We start from the raw sequence: 18,925 nt of genomic DNA, 5'->3' as shown, positions 1-18,925 counted from the left end.
AGTTGAAGGAGGGAGTATCCTCTTGCCTCCTTGCGATATAGCAGAAAACAACATGCAGGTGCTAACAGAGAATTCTCAAAAAGTTTATCTCTTTTAAAGAAATCCTCAGAAGTGCTTATTTCCTCTTCAGTGCCTCCCTCACCTCCCCCTACCCCTCCACTCTAGTCTGACCTTTCTGAACTTCCAGAGCCAGGTCTATTCCCCTCTTCCCTTCCATGTTTCCATTTATTCTCTCTCCCTCCTCATCTGCCACTTATTCAACAGACTGCAGCAAAGAGCTCAGCCTTGGAAGCCTCACCCCTGCTGGCTGTCCACCGGTCCTGGCAATGGACCCTCATCTGGAAATTGCAGGATGGGACATCTCTCATCACCCCATTTCAGAAACAACTGGTGACAGATAGGGGAACCCCGACAATTCTCTATCAACCCTGGTCAAAGGCTGAATTGTGGGGCATAGTTAGAGAATTTCCTAACCCCCATAAAAATCTAATTGTGTTCTCCCCAAAATTTGAACTTATTGTTAGAACCTATGACCCAGGTCATTCAGACCTTTGCCAATTGGTCTGCATGTTGGCATCAGAGGCAAAAGCTAAAGAATGACTAGAAAAAGCACAGTGGTCAGACCTTTTAGCAGATTTAACATCTGAGGGCCCAGCAGAACCGCAACAGCCAGCCAAAAGCCCAGTAGGCAGGAGCCAAGATGCACAAGCATGAGCAGCTGCTCCACTAAACACATTCCTTTAGTGTTCCAAAAGGTTGTAGACTGGAATACAATGCAGTGATTCCACCAGAGCCCAGATGAATCAATTTTAGATAATTTCTCTTACTTTGAAAAGACCTTAAAACAATATTGTGAGATGTCATCTGATAGCTTCAAAAACAATAAAAATGACACATTATTAAACTCAAATTTCCTAAATGGACTAGGTAATGATTTACCCATCCTTGTATAACACCACATGACAGATTGAGCCTCAGCCAGAACTAACGAACTAGTTCCTTTAGCTGACCTATTATCCTGCACTATGATAAAAAAGGGAAAACAGTAATCAGCTCGGGTCATGCATCTACCATTAAACAACTGACATCCCAAACCTCTCAGCCCTGGAAACATTTTAAGCCCCTTAATTCCAAGGGCTCCTCCCTCCTGGTCAGTTACTACTGTAAAAAACCAGAACACATTAAAAGAGATTGTCTAAATCTAAAATGAAAACAGCGGCAGGAAGATGATGCCCAAGAAGACCAGGGGTGCTCCGAGGAAACCAGAGGCTTTCGCCTCTCCCAATACTCTCCTTTGACCAACAGACTGGGAGAGATTGGCATGAATAATGAGCTCCCAGTTGCCTTAGTGGACATGGGAGCTACTTTGTCAGTCATAAATCCCACCTTATTGAGAGACCCCATTCCACGGAGTAATGAAAAGATTAACACAGTGAATGTGTCTAACAGAACTATCTCTTGTTTCAAATCCCAGCCCATCCCTCACTGTTTTGCAGGATCTTACCTACCCCACACCCAGGGCTATAAGTGTGACACATTCAGTCAATCCCATGAGTTCCAATATGCTCTGGGGCTCCTGTCAGTCTTTTAGCCTGAGATCTCCTCAACATCCATAACACATCTCTCTTTCATCAAAGGGAATGTTTTACCTGGAATTAGAATCTTGGAACCAGGAAGAGTAAATGTAAAAATGCCCTGATAACATACCCAAATTTAGTGCTAAGGGTGGAAGAGTGACACCTTGTGACTGGGAAAATGAACCGGAGAGAAAAAAGGGGGACCTTAGAAATAACAGGGGGAAATGGAACAAAGTAGGGGAACTTGTAAAATTTCTAGTCTCTCCAATTTTCCTGTTAACCCCTGAAGTTGAAAAACTGCTTGAGGTCGTCCCCTCTCTCCTCTGGTCCCAGTCAGATACAGACACAATTAAAATACTCTCAGCCACTCCAATCAAAGTTAAGATTAACTTAAACAGACCCTCACCTAACATTAAACAATATTTATTATGACAGGAAGCCATAGGTGAAATTATTCCTATCATACAATATTATTTCAAAAAGGGCCTCATTATTCCTTGCACCAGCCCTTGTAACAGGCCATCTCCCCTCCAAAAAAATTAAACGGGGGCCGGGGTGCTGGCTCACACCTGTAATCCTAGCACTCTGGGAGGCCGAGACAGGCGGACCGTTTGAGCTCAGGAGTTGGAGACCAGCCTGAGCAAGAGCGAGACTCCGTCTCTACTAAAAAGATAGAAAGAAATTAGCTGGACAACTAAAAATATATAGAAAAAAATTAGCTGGGCATGGTGGTGCCTGCCTGTAGTCCCAGCTACTCAGGAGACTGAGGCAGAAGGATTGCTTGAGCCCAGGAGTTTGAGGTTGCTGTGAGCTAGGCTGATGCCACGGCACTCTAGCCCGGACAACAGAGTGAGACTCTGTTTCAAACAAACAAACAAAAAACCAAATGGGCAAGGACGGACGTTCGTGCAAGAACTAAGGGCTGTAAGTAACATTTTAATACCCAGACACCCAGTAGCTCCCAACCCACATACCCTTATGTCAGCTATACCCACTGCCAGTCAATATTTTCCATTGAAGATCTCTGTAGTGCCCTTTTTTTTAGCATTGCAATCATCCAGATAGGCAATATTTATTTGCCTTTACTTGTAAAGAATTACAAGATACTTGGACTGTGATGCCCCAAGGGTACACAGAGAGCCCAATCTATGTTCTCAAATATTTAAGTCTGATCTGGAGGATTTAAACTTTCCCCAGGGCTCAATATTCATCCAATGTGAGGAGGACCTTCTCAGCTCTGACACACTCTCCTCCTCTCAAGAGAGCAGTCTGTATTTACTCAAACAACTCATTATCAAGGGACACAAGGTGTCCAAAGATAAATGCCAATTACACTTACTCCACATTAAGTGTTTGAGATACATCATTTTGGCTAAAGGGCTGAGCATTAACCCTGATAGAATTAAAAGAATTCTGGCTTTCCCAACACTTACCACAGACACACACACAAAAAAAACACCTGAGAGGGTTTTGGAGATCTGCCCACTATTTTTAGAAGCTGGATATCATACTTTTCCCTCATGGCCTAACCTCTATACACTATTTAAAAAATTAACAACCTGATCCACTCTTGTATACCTAGAAGGACACTCAACCATACAATAAATAAAAGAATAACTAATGCACCAGTCTTAGGACACCCTAACTATAAACTGCACTTTCCCCTTTTCATATTTGAAACTGGAGGAAATGCATCTGGGGTGTTAACGCAAATTCATGGCAATCACCAGAGACCTGTACGCTATTGTAGTCAGCAGCTAGGCCCAGTGGCTCGGGGGTTGCCTCCATGTATGAGGCAATATCAGCCACAACCCTTCTGTATGAGCCTGTTGAGGAGATAGTTATGGGTTCCTCCCTTACCATTTTTATGCCACATTCTCTTAAGGCTCTTTTAAATTCTCATCATACTCAGCACCTTTGTGTTAACAGACTAATCTTTTATAAGGTATTTCTTCTATCAACTCCAAATATTACCATTTCTTGCTCTAAACAATCTTAATCCAGCCACTCTTTACCAACCTCTTCTGAAGAGACCCCTCGTGACTGTATCTTGATGACTGGCCAACTTCTCACCCCCAGGATGGACTTACAAGAAGCATCATTGGATAATGCCGAAGTAGAATGGTATAGAGATATGTCTTACTAAAAAGGGGAGGATGGAAATTTCAAAGCAGAACATACTGTGATTTTCTTATTAGAGGTGACTGAGGCAGGCCCTCTTCCCCAGGTAGATCAATTCGACTAGCCAAATCGATGGCCTTAACTTGAGCTTGTCAACTGGCAAAAGACAAGACTGAAAATATATATACTGACAGCTGCTATGGATTTGTGGTTCCTCACAATTTTGAGATGCTATGGAAGGAGAGAGGATATTTAACCTCTTGCAGGCAACTCACAAAAAATGGACAAAAAATGTCAGAATTGCTAGAAGCAATTCTCAAGCCAAAACTGTGGGCAATTATGAAAATCCCAGATCATTCTAAATGAGACACCACTGAAAGTCAAGGCAATCAATCTGCTGACCCTACAGCTGAAAGGGTAGCAATCAAGTCACCAGCCCCAATCCTGGGAACGGTCATAAAACCCAAAACACCTGAAAATATATTAAAAGAAACCCAGAGTATAGCTCCACAAAAGAAAATTATATTTGGGAGAAAAAGGCAGATATTTCTCTCCTGAAACTAAAATATTGTGTGGACATAATGATCGGCCCATTATTCCATAATCTGACACACTGAGATTCAGATAAGATGATATCCTGGTGTAAACAATATTACTGGAAACCATCTTTCCCAGTGGCACAACAGGTCTATTCTCAGTGAGCAATCTGTCCCAAACACAGCCCTGAAAGACCCTTCCATGGAGTCCAACGTCATTTTCCTCTTCCAGTTGGACCATTCAAAACCTGCCAGCTCAATTTTTCCACCTGTCACCCCCTCAAGGTCACAAGTATGTGTTAGCAATGATCTGTGTGTTTTCCCATTGGGTTGAGGCTTTCCCCTGCCAGTGTGCAACCACAATGGCAGTTGGGAAAATTCTATTAGAGAAAACTATTCCACCATGAATCATCCCCTCTTAACTTCACAGTGATAGAGAAACTCATTGTACTGGCCAGGTCATTCAAAACATTTTTAAAATTTGGCCTATTTTTCAGTGTTTCCTTTGCATCTACCACCCCCAGTCTTTGGGGCTGGTGGAATGGATGAATGGAATAATTGTAATACAATTAGCTAAGTTCATGGAGGCATTTCAGCTCCCCTGACCCAGAGGACTCCCTTTGGTGCTGCTCACACTCCAATCTACCCCTTTGGAAAACATCAACTGTCCCCATATGAAATTATACCTGCAAGGCCCATGCATATGGAATCTAACATAACGAATCCAATTTTTCTGAAAGGAGATATTTTATACTATTGCAAGTGACTTATTCACCATCTCAAAAAAAAAAAAAACAAGTTTTGGTACAAGATTTTTTCCACAGTGCACTTTCAGGAGATCAAATATCATAATGTACAACTTGGAAATTTTGCCTATTGGAAAAGACATTTAATAAAAGAGTCCCTCCAACCCAAATGGAAAAGCCCATACCAAATACTATTGATTAATTCATGTGTGACAAAATTAAAGGGTAGACTCATGGATCCATATCTCTCATCTTACAAAGGCACACCTACTAAGTGGACTGTGACTCCCACCAGAGATCTTTGGCCCAAGTTTACTAAATAACCACGACCTCTGAACCAAGTTTGAGAAGCAGATGACAGCTGAGGTAGACTGCCTAAACCCAAGACTTTGGACTAGACCCATATATAGATGAATGCTTATACCTATTATCTGATAGCCATTATAATTATTGTCCTAGGGATATTAGCAATTGTTACTGAAAGGACAGCCTTGCTAATAAACTAGCTAACAGAGAAAGATAAACTATCTGACAGAAAGAAAGAGCAATAAACTCACAACACATAATTTCTCCTTTGAAGGAATAGATCAAAACACAACTTCCCCTTTGATCAAGCACCTGTGGCTTAAATTGTTTCATTTAAGAAGTTTCTTTTATCAGCCTTTAAAAGCCCTGAACAGACAGCCGGGGTGCAAATTCTTTGTCGCAGTTCCTGCCAGAACCACATTTCCAAGAATTGTGATAAGCTGGCCTCACCAAAGAAGAAAAAAGGGGAAAAAGCAAACAAATCCACTCCACAGCTGCTTCTGTTATCAGCTAACAGCCATAACTATTTTTTCTTTCTCTTTACCCCCTAATAAAAACCCCAAACCCCTTATCCTTCCCACCCACACTTTTCCTTTCTTTCTTTTTGTGTCATGCCCTTATCTCCCTTTGAGAAGTAAAATAAACGTTCTCTCTTTAAAACTATTCTAATTTTTATGTGAGAATTCTTTCTCAACCTGCTCTGTGAGCTCCTCACCCTGATATCACCCTAATGCTTTCATGGCCCATAAAGGGAACTTCACTTTTCTATCTCTGTCACAGGGAGTCACTTCTCTGCCTCTGTATGAGGAGCTCACTTTTCTTCCTCTGTCTCAAGACTGCTCCCTCCTCTGCTGCACAGCTCCCAGGTCATCCTTCTTGCCCACCCTCCAAACCATTCAGAATTTGGTAAGTCTCTAGGGCTTTTAAAGTGCTCATATACTTGAAAAACAGTCAGTAGCTTTGTGGTTATAGGCAACTCTGGTGCCAGTCTGCCACTCTCAGATAGGTGCCTGGAAAGGGAACTTCCTAGCCACCTCTTCCCAGACTTCAGTCAGATGATGCAGGGATGCCTGGCTTTGAGGGAAGTTCCTCTCTAAGATTTGGTCTGGATCAGAACTTGGGGATGCTTACATTATGGTCAGCACCTTATGTCTTATTTCAGGTCTGACTCAGAGTCAGAGATGCCCGATGTATGCTCAGCACCTCAAAGGCCATCTAAGTGGGAGATGCCCCACTCAGGCATTACTGTTAGTGTCTTGACGTATGACCATCCCTAAAGTCCTTCCCCTTTTTCTTTCTACAGGCCCAAACATTTAGTCTTCTATTGAAATACAGCCTGACTGCAATATAAATTAAATGACCAGGCCAAATGATTTGGCCCGAGAATGGATCTCTTAATCATAATGCCATTCTGCCACTCGACCTTTTCTTGCTGTTGGGTCAACAAGCGGTCTGAAGTCCTCTATGTTCAGGCTTTCTTTGAACTTGGTATATATCCTGATCTTCACTCTGCCTGCCACATGTTACTTCTTACCCCTACATCTCTCCCACCAACTTCACATTCCAGATAATGTTTCGCTTTCGGCTCCTCCTGCTCCCCCTTCTTCTTCTTTTTCTTCTCCATCTCCACCACTCTTACTCAGCCACACCCATTCTCGTAAGCTGTTCCAAACACCCTCCCTACCTGTACACCAGTTCCCTCTCCAACATTATAAATTACTCAGAGCCAGGATGAAAAAGTCAGCCATTTTTCATTCATGACTGTCTAAAGCCAGTTTCCTCTGTACTCATTTAGATTCTGACACGAGGGAGGACAAACTATTTTAGCAATTCACTTCATTTCCCAGTCAGCCCTCAATATTTGGTGTAAACTCCAAAAACTTAAAAAGGGGCCTCAGACTCCATAAGCAGAACTTTAAACCTGGCCTTTGAGGTCTTTAACAGCCAGGTGGAGGAGAGCAGAGAGGAAAAGGGAAAGCAGGACTGGCAGCAGATGCTGAGAGCAAAGAGAAGTTCTCAATTTTGACTATCAGTATAAGAGGAACTGTTCAGAGACAGAGTTACCCTGAAGGCTCGGGTAAGAAGGCACCAGGACCATGCCCTTCTTCAGAAACTACACTCTGCTTTCACTGAAACCAACTGGGTCACTGGAGTAAGAAATGTCCCAGGAGGCATCCTCCACCAGTCCTGTGTTCTCTCTGCAAAAGTGAGGGGCATTGGAAGCAAGTTTGTCCTCTCCTTGAAACAGGGACTGCACTCACCTTCCAAAAGTAGTGGGCTCCCCTGAGCTGGCATCCTCCATACCCACACACCTGCTGGAACTGCTTTAGTCTGACAGACAGGCCCTGGAATTGGAACAGGCTTAACTTTATCACACCAGAATGACTGAGCTTTAGGTAAGTGGAAGGTAAGCAAATTAATTCCAATAGACACTATAGCCACTTACTCTGCTCTTTCTGAATTTTCGAGACCCCCTATTTCCCTCCCTTATTTCCATTGTCAGAGTAAAAAGTAAAACACAAAGCCCCCTGTATACTCCACAGCTCCTCTGACCACTGGGAGATCAAGTCTTTTCTCATTTTTATTAGTACTTCCCAATCACCCTACCCTCTTACTTAGAAAAGATCTCAGGGTTGTGTTAAACGCCATAGGCTTCCTTTCTCAGGCTCCTGGGAAAAGCTTAACTGGGATTTTACATATCACCTTTTTCCTTCCCTTGGTATGCTCTGTGCTTTAAAACTGCAAACTTTCTGCTTTGTTTCATGTAAAAATATCTACTTCTGTCTATATGTCTGTACATTTGTGTGTCTATATATGTCATGTGTATGTGATGTTTTACTACCAAAATATGTAAAAGAGCTCTAATTAATTGATTTAAAAGTAAATGTTTAAATCAAATATTTTATCAAGAACATAAGAAATAACTCAAATGTATTTTAGTCCACATGACTTTGATAATCTTTGATAATTAAAACTAGCTTTAAAATTGTTAAAGTGTATACACACCAGGGATCCTCTGTATCTGCCGTTTGGGTTTTTATGCCATCTAGACCTAGGACAGGTCATTTGTAGTACCAGTTGGTTTGAGATAAAATTCTTGAAAATTCTGTTGTAGTGTTCCCAGACTTGTGTTTGAAACCTCTTATATTTCTGCTCTTGTACACATGTTTAAACTGATGGACTAATTACATCAAAAAAATTTCTCCCACTATAGAGTTAAGATACATAGTAAGTTAAGCTCTCTATCTCTCTCTATTTTCTTTTCTGCCTATTTTAAAACTATAGTTGCTAAGTTACTGGTATTGAGCTAAAACTCATTGTCTATAATATCACTAATTCAAGGTTACTTAAAACAGTGAGTTCCAACAACAATATGAACATTAAAACTTATTTATAACTAAAGAAGAGGCAAGATGGTGGATGAGAAACACCTCTAGCCAGAGTGTGTCTGCAAGAAGGAGAAATTTTAGATGAAAGAGGAAAAAGACAAACAGATAGACAAACATAGATTGGATGAGTGTCAGAAGGAGGGGGTCCTGGACCTACAGGAGACTCCATGGGAAGAGGTTATGGAGCAGAACTGGAAGGAGTAAGGCATCAGCAGGGATTAAGCCTCAAGAGGCTTGGAGACCAGAAAGAAATGTAGGTGGAGTGGTTAAAATTCCCCTCCCTTGCATCTCAGACTGCTGGTGGCTTCTGAGCTGCTGGAGAGACCTGCTGACACAAGCTGAGAGACTGCTGCTACCAGTGAGTGGAGAGCCTCTTGCAGACAGGACATGAGACTCCCAGCTCCCTCGGGGTGCCTCCCACCCCACAGTCAGTAGGTTCCATATTGCTTTTCTACCCACTGGCACCTTTGTCCTCTCTGGGGGGCCTCAATTCCTCAGGATCCATCTTGTTTGACCCCACACAGACATTTCCGAACACCAGCCCAAATTACAGGAACCACAGGGGTCCAGTGAGTCCCAGGAGATCTTCAGGACTCCAGAGCCTGGTTATTCTGTCTCCTGGAGAGAGGATTAGAGACTACTCGTGTGCAGCCCTTCCTTGACCTTCATCCTCCCTCCCTTTCCCCTCCCTTTCCCCTCCCTTTCCCCTTTTCCCCTCAGTGGCTGCTGAGACAATTTAGCCACCATCCAGAAAGGTCCAATTTAGCCACCATCCATCCACAGGGAATGGGGCTTGGACCTTTCCTTTTGGGGCCGTGCAGTGGACTGAGAAGTGCTCAGACTGTGAGTTCCCTACCCACTGGCACTACTTGCCTTGTGACTCCAGCAGAGCAAGACAAACCCTGAGGTGGATGGACATTGATCCAATGTCACCCGTGGATGACTTGGAACAAGCATTCTTCTCCCTGGCTTGGTCAGAGATTTATCTCCAGGGCCTGGGGGACAGGCCTTAAGCGAGACCCTGTACACCCAGGTCTCAATTGCATTGCCCGGGGACACAGAAGGAATATCCGTGAATTAGTTTACTGAGGTGTGTGTGCTGTCAGGGGCAGATCAGAGTGGGTCCTAGCTGCAGTGTGCTCAAGGGGCACCCCTCCTTCCATGTGAGAGCCATGCTCCAAGCTCAGGCCATGATCCTGGGCAGGGAACCTCCAGGCCCACATCACAACCATGGGGGAGCACAGCTGGCTTGAGGTCCTGCTGGCTGGCAGAAGCCCAGGAAAAACTGCAGAATAGGGGAGGGTGGAAAGGAGTGAGACCTGCTCCAGACTGCCAGACTATGGGTCTCATATAGTCCCACCTCCATATACATACTTTCTGGTTGAGTGAGACCACTTCAGCCCCTTACTGGCAGCTTTGCTGAGGTGGGGAACAGACCTTTGACCCCTGCTAAAAGCGTATGTGAAGCTAGAGGGCAGGCTCACCCAACCCAGCTCCACCCAGGCTTAGTCCTCACCCACCCCTGCTGAGGTGGAGAATAAGGACACACCTGGAAGTCCCAGGGCCCCACCCACCACCTGAGGTGCTAGAGTGCCTCTCCAGAGAAACTAGAGCTGGTTACAGGACCAAAAAGAACACTGCAGCTTGCTCCTCCTGGCAAGCACCACCTACTGACACGAAGGTCAATTTGCATGCCCTTTTATTGCATTTACTGACTCATCATATAGGGTGTGGTCAAATCTCACCCACAAAGACCACCTACTGGCTCAGAGACTAAACTGGGCATGTCATTATCCAAATAAAAATCTGAAGATAAGAAGCAATAGCTGATCCAGACAGGAAGGAATCAACAAAAGAACTCAAGAAGTATGAAGAATCAAACTGAAAGGACACACTCAAAAGGGAACATTAGCTCTCTAGCAATGGATACCAACCAAAATCAGAACTCTGAAGTGACAGAAGAATTTTGAACATAGATTGTAAGAAAACTCAATGATATGCAGGAGAAAATGGATATCCACACAAAGAAACCAGCAAAAAAAATCCAGAAATGAAAGAAAAATTCACTAAAGAAATTGAAATATTAAAGAAAAATCAACAGAACTTTGGGAAATGAAAAGTTTATTCAAAGAATTAAAAAACACAGTGGAAAGCCTCAAGAATAGACTAGATCAAGCAGAAGAAAGAATCTCAGGGATTGAAGAAAACACCTTTCAATTAAACAAGTCAGTCACACAGATACACCAGAGAAATAAGAGAAAAGAGCAAAGCCTATAAGAAATGTGGGATTATGTAAAGAGGCCTAACATAAGAATCATAGACATCCCTAGGGGTGAAGAAGAAAATACAAAAGGGTTGGATAAACTATCTGAGGATATAATGAAGGAAAATTTCCCTGGACTTGCTGGAAATATAGATATCCAGATACAAGAAGCTCAAAGGACTCCTGGGAGAATCATTGCAAACAGGAAGACACCACAACACAGAGTCATCAGATTGGCCAAAATAAACATGAAAGAGGGCCTCCTATGAGCTGTAATGAGAAAGCAGCAGGTAACCTACAAAGGAAAACTCATCAGATTAACTGCAGACTTCTCAACTCAGAACTTACAAGCCAGAAGAGACTGGGACCTAATTCTCAGTCTTCTCAAACAAAATAATGCCCAGCCTAGAATTTTGTATCCTGCAAAACTAAGTTTCTTTTTTTTTTTATTTCAGCATATTATGGGGGTACAGAGGTTTAGGTTACGTATGTTGCCCTTGCCCCCCCAAGTCCGAGCTTCCAGCATGTCCATACCCCAGATGCTGCACATCACACTCTTTGTGTATGCATATACCCATCCCCTCCTCCCGCCTCCCCCCTCCACCCTGCCTGATATCCAATAAATGTTATTCTTATATGTGCACTTATGTGTTGATCAGTTAATACCAATGTCATGGTGAGTACATATGGTGCTTGTTTTTCTATTCTTGGGATACTTCATTTAGTAGAAAGTGTCCCAGCTCTTTCCAGGAGTATACAAGAGGTGCTATATCACCATTGTTTCTTAAAGCTGAATAGTACTCCATGGTATACACGTACCACATTTTATTAATCCACTCATGTATTGATGGACACTTGGGTTGTTTCCACATCTTTGCAATTGTGAATTGTGCTGCTATAAACATTTGGGTGCTGGTGTCTTTTTCATAGAGTGTCTTTTGTTCTTTTGGGTAGATGCCCAGTAATGGGATTGCTGGATCAAATGGTAACTCTACTTGTATCTCTTTAAGGTATCTCCATATTGCTTTCCACAGAGGTTGCACTAGTTTTCAGTCTTACCAGGAGTGTATGAGTGTTCCTATCTCTCCGCATCCATGCCAACATTTATTGTTTTGGAACTTCTTGATAAAGGCCATTCTCACTGGAGATAAGTGATATCTCATTGTGGTTTTGATTTGCATTTCCCTGATGATTAGAGATATTGAGCATTTTTTCATGTTTTTTGGCCATTATTCTTTCTTCTTTTGTTCATGTCCTTTGCCCACTTTTTGATAGGGTTGTTTGATTTTTTCTTGTTGATTTTCCTGAGTTCTAAGTAGATTCTAGTTATTAGCCCTTTATTGGATTTGTAGCATGCAAAAATGTTCTTGCATTCTGTAGGTTGCCTGTTTGCTCTTGTGACAGTTTCTTTGGCTGTGCAGAAGCTTTCTATTTGATCAGGTCCCATTCATTTATTTTGGTTGTTGCTGTGATTGCCTTTGGGGTCTTCTTCATAAATTCTTTGCCTAGGCCAATGTCTAGAGTATTTCCAACATCTTCTTCTAGAATTCTAATATTTTCCCTTCTTAGGTTTAAATCTGTTACCCAGCATGAGCTGATTTTTGTGAGAGGTGAAAGATGTGGATCCTGATTCAGTCTCCTACATGTGGCTATCCAGTTTTCCCGGCACCATTTATTGAATAAGGATTCTTTCCCCAGTGTATGTTTTTGTCTGCTTTGTCAAAGATTAGACGGCTATATGAGGATGGTTTTATATCTGGGTTCTCAGTTCTGTTCCACTGGTCAATGGCTCTATTTTTGTGCCAGTACCAAGCTGTTTTGATTACTACAGCCTTATAATAAAGTTTGAAGTCTGGTAAGTTGATACCTCCCATTTTGTTTTTATTGCCTAGAATTGTTTTTGCTAGGTGGGGTATTCTCCAGTTCCATACAGAGCATAAAATTAATTTTTCTACATCTGTGAAGAATGATGTTAGTATTTTAATAGGGATTGCATTGAATCTATAGATCACTTTGGGTAGTATAGACATTTTAACAACGTTGATTCTGCCAACCCATGAGCATGGTATGGTTTTCCACCTGTTTACACTCTCTGCTATTTCCTTCCTCAATGTTTCATAGTTCTCCCTGTAGAGGTCTTTTACCTCCTTAGTTAAATATATTCCTGGATACTTTATTTTCTTTGTTGCTATTGTGAAGGAAATTGAGTCTTTGATTTGGTTCTCGGTATGACTGCTATTGGCGTGTATGAAAGCCTCTGATTTGTGTGTATTGATTTTGTATTCTGAGACTTTACTGAATTCATTTATCAATTCCAGGAGCCTCTTGGTTGAATCCATGGGGTTTTCTAGATATAATATCATGTCATCAGCAAATAGTGAGAGTTTGATCTCTTCTGTTCCCATTTGTATATCTTTAATTCCATTCTCTTGCCTGATTGCTGTGGCCAGGACTTCCAGCAATATGTTGAATAGAAGTGGAGATAGTGGGCAACCTTGTCTGGTTCCAGTTCTAAGTGGAAATGCTTTCAATTTTTCCCCATTCAGTATAATGTTGGCTGTGGGTTTGTCATACATGGCTTGTATCATTTTTAGGTAAGCCCTGTGTATGCCTATTTAGTTAAGTGTTCTTATCATAAAAGGGTGTTGAATGTTGTTGAATGCTTTTTCTGCATCTATTGAGAGAATCATATGGCTTTTGTTTTTGCTTCTGTTTATGTGGTGAATTATGTTTATAGATTTGCATATATTGAACCATCCCTGCATCTCTGGAATGAAGCCCACTTGGTCATGATGGATTATTTTCTTAATAAGCACCTGGTTAGCTAGAATTTTGTTGAGAATTTTTGCATCTATATTCATAAGGGATATTGGTCTGTAGTTTTCCTTTTTTGTTGCATCCTTTCCTGGTTTGGGTATCAGGGTTATGTTGGCTTCATAAAATGTGTTGGGGAGGAATCCATTCTTCTCAATATTGTGGAATAATTTTTGCAGGGTAGGCATCAGTTCTTCTTTGTAGGTGTGGTAAAATTCGGGTGTGAAACCGTCTGGTCCAGGACTTTTCTTTTCTGGAATGTTTTTTATTGCTGTTTCAATCTCAGTCCTTGATATTGGTCTGTTCAGGAATTCTCTTTCTTTCTGGTTGAGCCCAGGGACGCTGTGTGTTTCTAAAAATTTCCTCCACATTTTCCTCCACATTTTCCAGTTTGTGTGCATAAAGGTTTTTGTAATATTCTTAAATTATATCTTGAATCTCTTACATACCATGGCACACCATTCCATTTCCCTTTCCAGAAAAAATGATCCTAGGTTTATGGACCCTATTTTCCAACCCACTGTGAATCAAACTTGACTGTTTTACAAATCCATGAGTTTGGATCGGAGCCAGCCAGCACTATAATTACTAGAGCTAAGGGCAGGGATCAGGGTAGTTTGGCAGAAAAGATAGAAAACTAACAGGAATTTACCTAAGATGAGAAACTATGAGATTTGCTCTTTAATTCCAGAATCTGATTCCTTTAGGAAAGGAGGGAAAAGAAGGAAAGAATGATTTAGGAAAGATCCCTGGAAGGAAAACAAGAGCTGGACAGGTCTGAAAAATTCATCTCTTGATACCACAGAGACTCCTGTGTGCAGGAGCCGTCCTGGGCCTCGTGGGGACAATGACAGAAAAAATGACTCCTGCTGCCGTCAGAGATGGAGGACACCCTGAGGAGAAAGACCAGAACTTGGACAAGAACAGGAACAGGCACAGTCCTCTATTGAAACAAACAAACAAAACACACAAACACACACAAGGTGAGGGCTCAGGGCTGGATGCAGGCTTGAGCCTAGGCTGACCTGGCTGCACAACACCTTTGCCCACAGTCCTGGAGATGGGACAAGACCTGGGCAAGGTCCAAGTTCATATGATCACAGTTCCTCATGGGACAAGGTTCTACTAATGGGACAAGGACAAAGATGACCCAACCAAGAGGTGACCACATCAAAGCCCAGAACGACCTGAGCACTGACTGGGCACAGGCCTCACCTACACTCAGCTCCTCACAGCCTTCTCCTGTTCCCACCTGTAACAGGCTCAGCACAACAAATGTGGATTCTGGAAGGTTCTCAGGTCTTCTATTTGCTTCCTCTCTCCCCTTTTAAGAATCTTCCTCTCCTTCAATTAATCCATGAACCCCATCTCACAGCAAGAATTTGAAAAACAAAGTTCATATCCAGGTTCTTATTTTCAGCAGGACAGTAAGAGGTTGAAGCTCAGTGCCACATGGAGTTGAGACAGGAATGGAGATGTCCCAGCTCCACCTGTGCTGGAACAGCAACGTTATTCATGGGAAGAGGGGACAAAGGTCAGTGTGAGGAGGTGTCTTGGTGGGGAGGGTGGGCTATCACCCATGTCCTGACATTATCCTAATAGGAATGCAGACACATTCAAATGCCTGGTTCAGAGAGAGTATGTTGGTAGTGTAACTAAATTCAGTTTCAGATTGGGGCTGTGAATAAATCTTGCGTCACTCAGTTCCATACTAGGCAGCTGTCTCACAGTATAGAACAAAATAATCATGAACAAACTCCTATCAGTCACTGTAAATGGTGATTCTCTGAACATTCCCACCACACACTCAAAATGTCCAAATCCAGAGAACCCCCAGAGCCCAGCTGTGTCTTCTCTGCCCCTCTCCCACTTCAGGCCCCCCAGGCTCTCACCTTTGCAAGCCGTAAGAGACACATCTGAGCCCTGGGCACTGTCGCTGCCTGGGGTAGAACAAAACAGGACCTGGCCAGAGCCCACAGGAGATGCAGCTACAGGAGCAATTATGGGGTGGGGGAGCTCACCCATGGGCTCCTGTCCACACTATCCCAAAGGGAGAACAGCATTTATGAGAAAAGTACGGGTGGCTTCAATGTCAGTGTGAGTGGTTGTTCTCCTGTAGCTGCTACAAAACAACATTTGGCTACATTAATGAAGATCCTGTCTCTAGAATAGGGAGGTGCTCTACACTGATCATTTATTTAGCCAATATTTGTTGAGTGCTGGCTATATGGAATGCTTTTTTTACATCTGGAAACCAAAAATAGGCAAAAGTTTCTATCCTTGCAGAGCATATGTTCTAGTGGGTAGAGACAGACTGTGTACTACAAGCAGAGAAAATAAGGAAAGTGTTTCTGTTGGAAGGCAGTAAGTGCTATGGAGAAGGTGATCCAGAGTTTGGGTGTGTGGGGACAGGGAAGGTGGCTGTTTTACTAGGGTAGTCAGCATGGGTCTCACTGGGGAGGTGACTCTTTGAGGAAAGATGATGTCCATGAGGAATCATCCCCAAGGATGTCTGGGGCAGGTTCTTTCCAGGCAGGGATCTGGGTTCTGGGAAGAGTTAAGGAGGCTGAGGTGGCTGCAGCAGAGTGTCATTGAGCCCAGGCAGAGACAAGGGCAGATCATGCAGGCTTGGAGATACGAGAAGGGTTTTGCCTTTGCTCTGAGTGAGATGGGGAGTTGTGGGACAGTCCTCAGCAGATTATAGAGCTAGTACCTCTTATCTTTTAAAAGGATCGCTCTAACTGCTATGCTAAAACAAAATCCAGAAGTGAGGGGCGAGTGGAAAAGTAGGGAAACTGTAGGAAACTAGTGCAGTACTCCAGGCTAGAGATATTGGTGACTTTGCCTAGGGTACGAGCAAAGAAAAGAGAGGGAAGTGATTCGATTCTGGATATATTTTGAACATGGACTTTACAGCATTTCCTAATAGATAATCTGGGGTGTGAGAAAGAGGAAACAAAAAATTTCAGACTCTACAAGTTGGAAGATGAAGTTGCTGTTAGCACAGATGGGGTAGATTCTGAAAGGAGCACATTTGAGGAGGGGGCACCACAGGCATTTAATTTAGGAAATGAGATGTCTATTAGACATTCAAGTGAGGTTGTTGTGTTGGCAGTGGATATATGTCTGGAATTTAGGGGAAATGTCTGGGCTGGAGAAATAGATTTGGGAGGTGTCACCATATAAATGATATTTAAAGCCGTGAGTATGGATGAGGGCACCCAGGGAGTGATTGGCTGTAAAAGAGACAGGGACAAGGACTGAACCCTGAACCTCCAGGGCTAAGTCATCTTATCAGACCACATGCCCAGAGCAGACTACACAGTTCTAACACCACGTCTAGAAGGCACATAAATCTGGGAATCCCAAATTTTAGCATGTATAGGAATCACCAGGACATCTAGCTAAGATTCAGATGGTTCAAAGCAAATACTTAGATTAGGTATTTATAAAAAAGCTGAAGCAGCTGCTACTGGTTTTCAGATCACACTTTTAATAGCAAGAACATAGACCAGGATTCCCACATGGGTGTGCATCTCTCCCACCTGTAGCTTATTAAATAAGTGATTCCTGAGATCCATGCTCCACATTCTGAGATGATGAGTCTAGGAAAAGGCCTGAGTATTTTGTAACAAGCCTACAGGCAAGCCTAGCCCTCGACCAACTGGGAACCACTGAGGAGGTCACTAATTGGACCAGAGCCCAGGCTGGGAGGGGTCTTAAGTCCATATTTTTTAATTTTTTTTTTTTTTAGCAAATTCTTGGAAAAGGCCTGAGTATTTTGTAACAAGCCTACAGGCAAGCCTAGCCCTCGACCAACTGAGAACCACTGAGGAGGCCACTAATTGGACCAGAGCCCAGGCTGGGAGGGGTCTTAAGTCCATATTTTTTAATTTTTTTTTTTTTTAGCAAATTCTTCCATATCCTGAGTAAGTCCACATTTAAATGTTATCTTTTGCTGATGTTTAAATTCACATAAGAAATAGTGCTCGTTTTATTTTGGGAAGGCTTGAGGCTACACAGCCAGGAATAGAATCCATAATCCCACCCTGGGTCGGGTCCCACATAGGAATCACTGCCCCTGCTGCCAGGCACAGACGTCACTGCTCACACCATTTACACCCTGATGCTGGACTGGATCCTGCAGATAGAGCTGCTATCACTGCTGCTGCTGGCACTTGGACATCGCTACTGCCCCTCACACCACACTTGCCAAAATGTGTCTGCACAGTGACAGCCTGTCCATGGCACCATGCCCTGAGTCAGAATCCAGCATGTGGTCATCCACATGCTGGATTCTTAGGCTGGTGGAGCCTAAGCCTCATACTGTGTCCAGCTGCAAGAATATTTGGGAAAGTGAGTTTTTCGCTTTATGGAAGAAATGATCTCTGCTTTCTGCCAAGGCTCTTCAAGTGTGGAATTCTCCTAACATGGAAAGAGAGTTCACGTGCTGGAACATGGGGGTCATAGGGTGGGAAAAGAATGAAAAAAATCAATTCCTGGTGCAAGGATCTGATAGTAGAATTTTATCTGGTATTTTACAGGCACTTGGGTTTGGTTACATCTTTCTACTTATTCCCTTGATAGTCTGTTATGAGGTACAGCTTTTGTATGTTCCAGTTTATACTCTCAGATAAGTGGAGTGGCATTGTGGGATGGTGAGATGATTACTCAAAACTTCTCTCACAGCCAGACATGGTGGCTCAAACCTATAACCCCAGCACCCTGGGAGGCTGAGGCAGGAGGATCGTTTCAGGCCAGGAGTTCAAGACCAGCTGGGTAACACAAAAAGATCCTATCTCTATCAAAAATTTTAAAAATTATCCAGGTGTAGTGTCATGTGCCTATAGTCCTAGCTACTCAGGAGGCTGAGGCAGGAAGATCTCTCGAGCACCACTGCACTCCAATATGGGTGACAGATTGTCTCTGAAAAACAAAATAAAACAAAAAACCATGTCTCTCCTTTTAGAATTAAAAAGTCCAGATCTCTAAGACTTCAGAGGACCCATTTATACACTAAAATTTTATATTAATAGTTTGTGAGTAGAATATCTATAATACTTATCAGTTTTTAGGTGACCCCGACTGTCTTAGTCCATTCAGTCTGCTACAACAGAATACTATAGACTCGGTGGCTTATAAACAACAGAAATTTATTTCTCACAGTTCTGGA

This window comes from Propithecus coquereli, unplaced genomic scaffold (assembly GCF_000956105.1).
Source record: "Propithecus coquereli isolate 6110/MARCELLA unplaced genomic scaffold, Pcoq_1.0 Scaffold404, whole genome shotgun sequence".
Taxonomy (NCBI): Eukaryota; Metazoa; Chordata; class Mammalia; order Primates; family Indriidae; genus Propithecus; species Propithecus coquereli.
Note: the sequence above shows the minus strand (reverse complement) of the source record.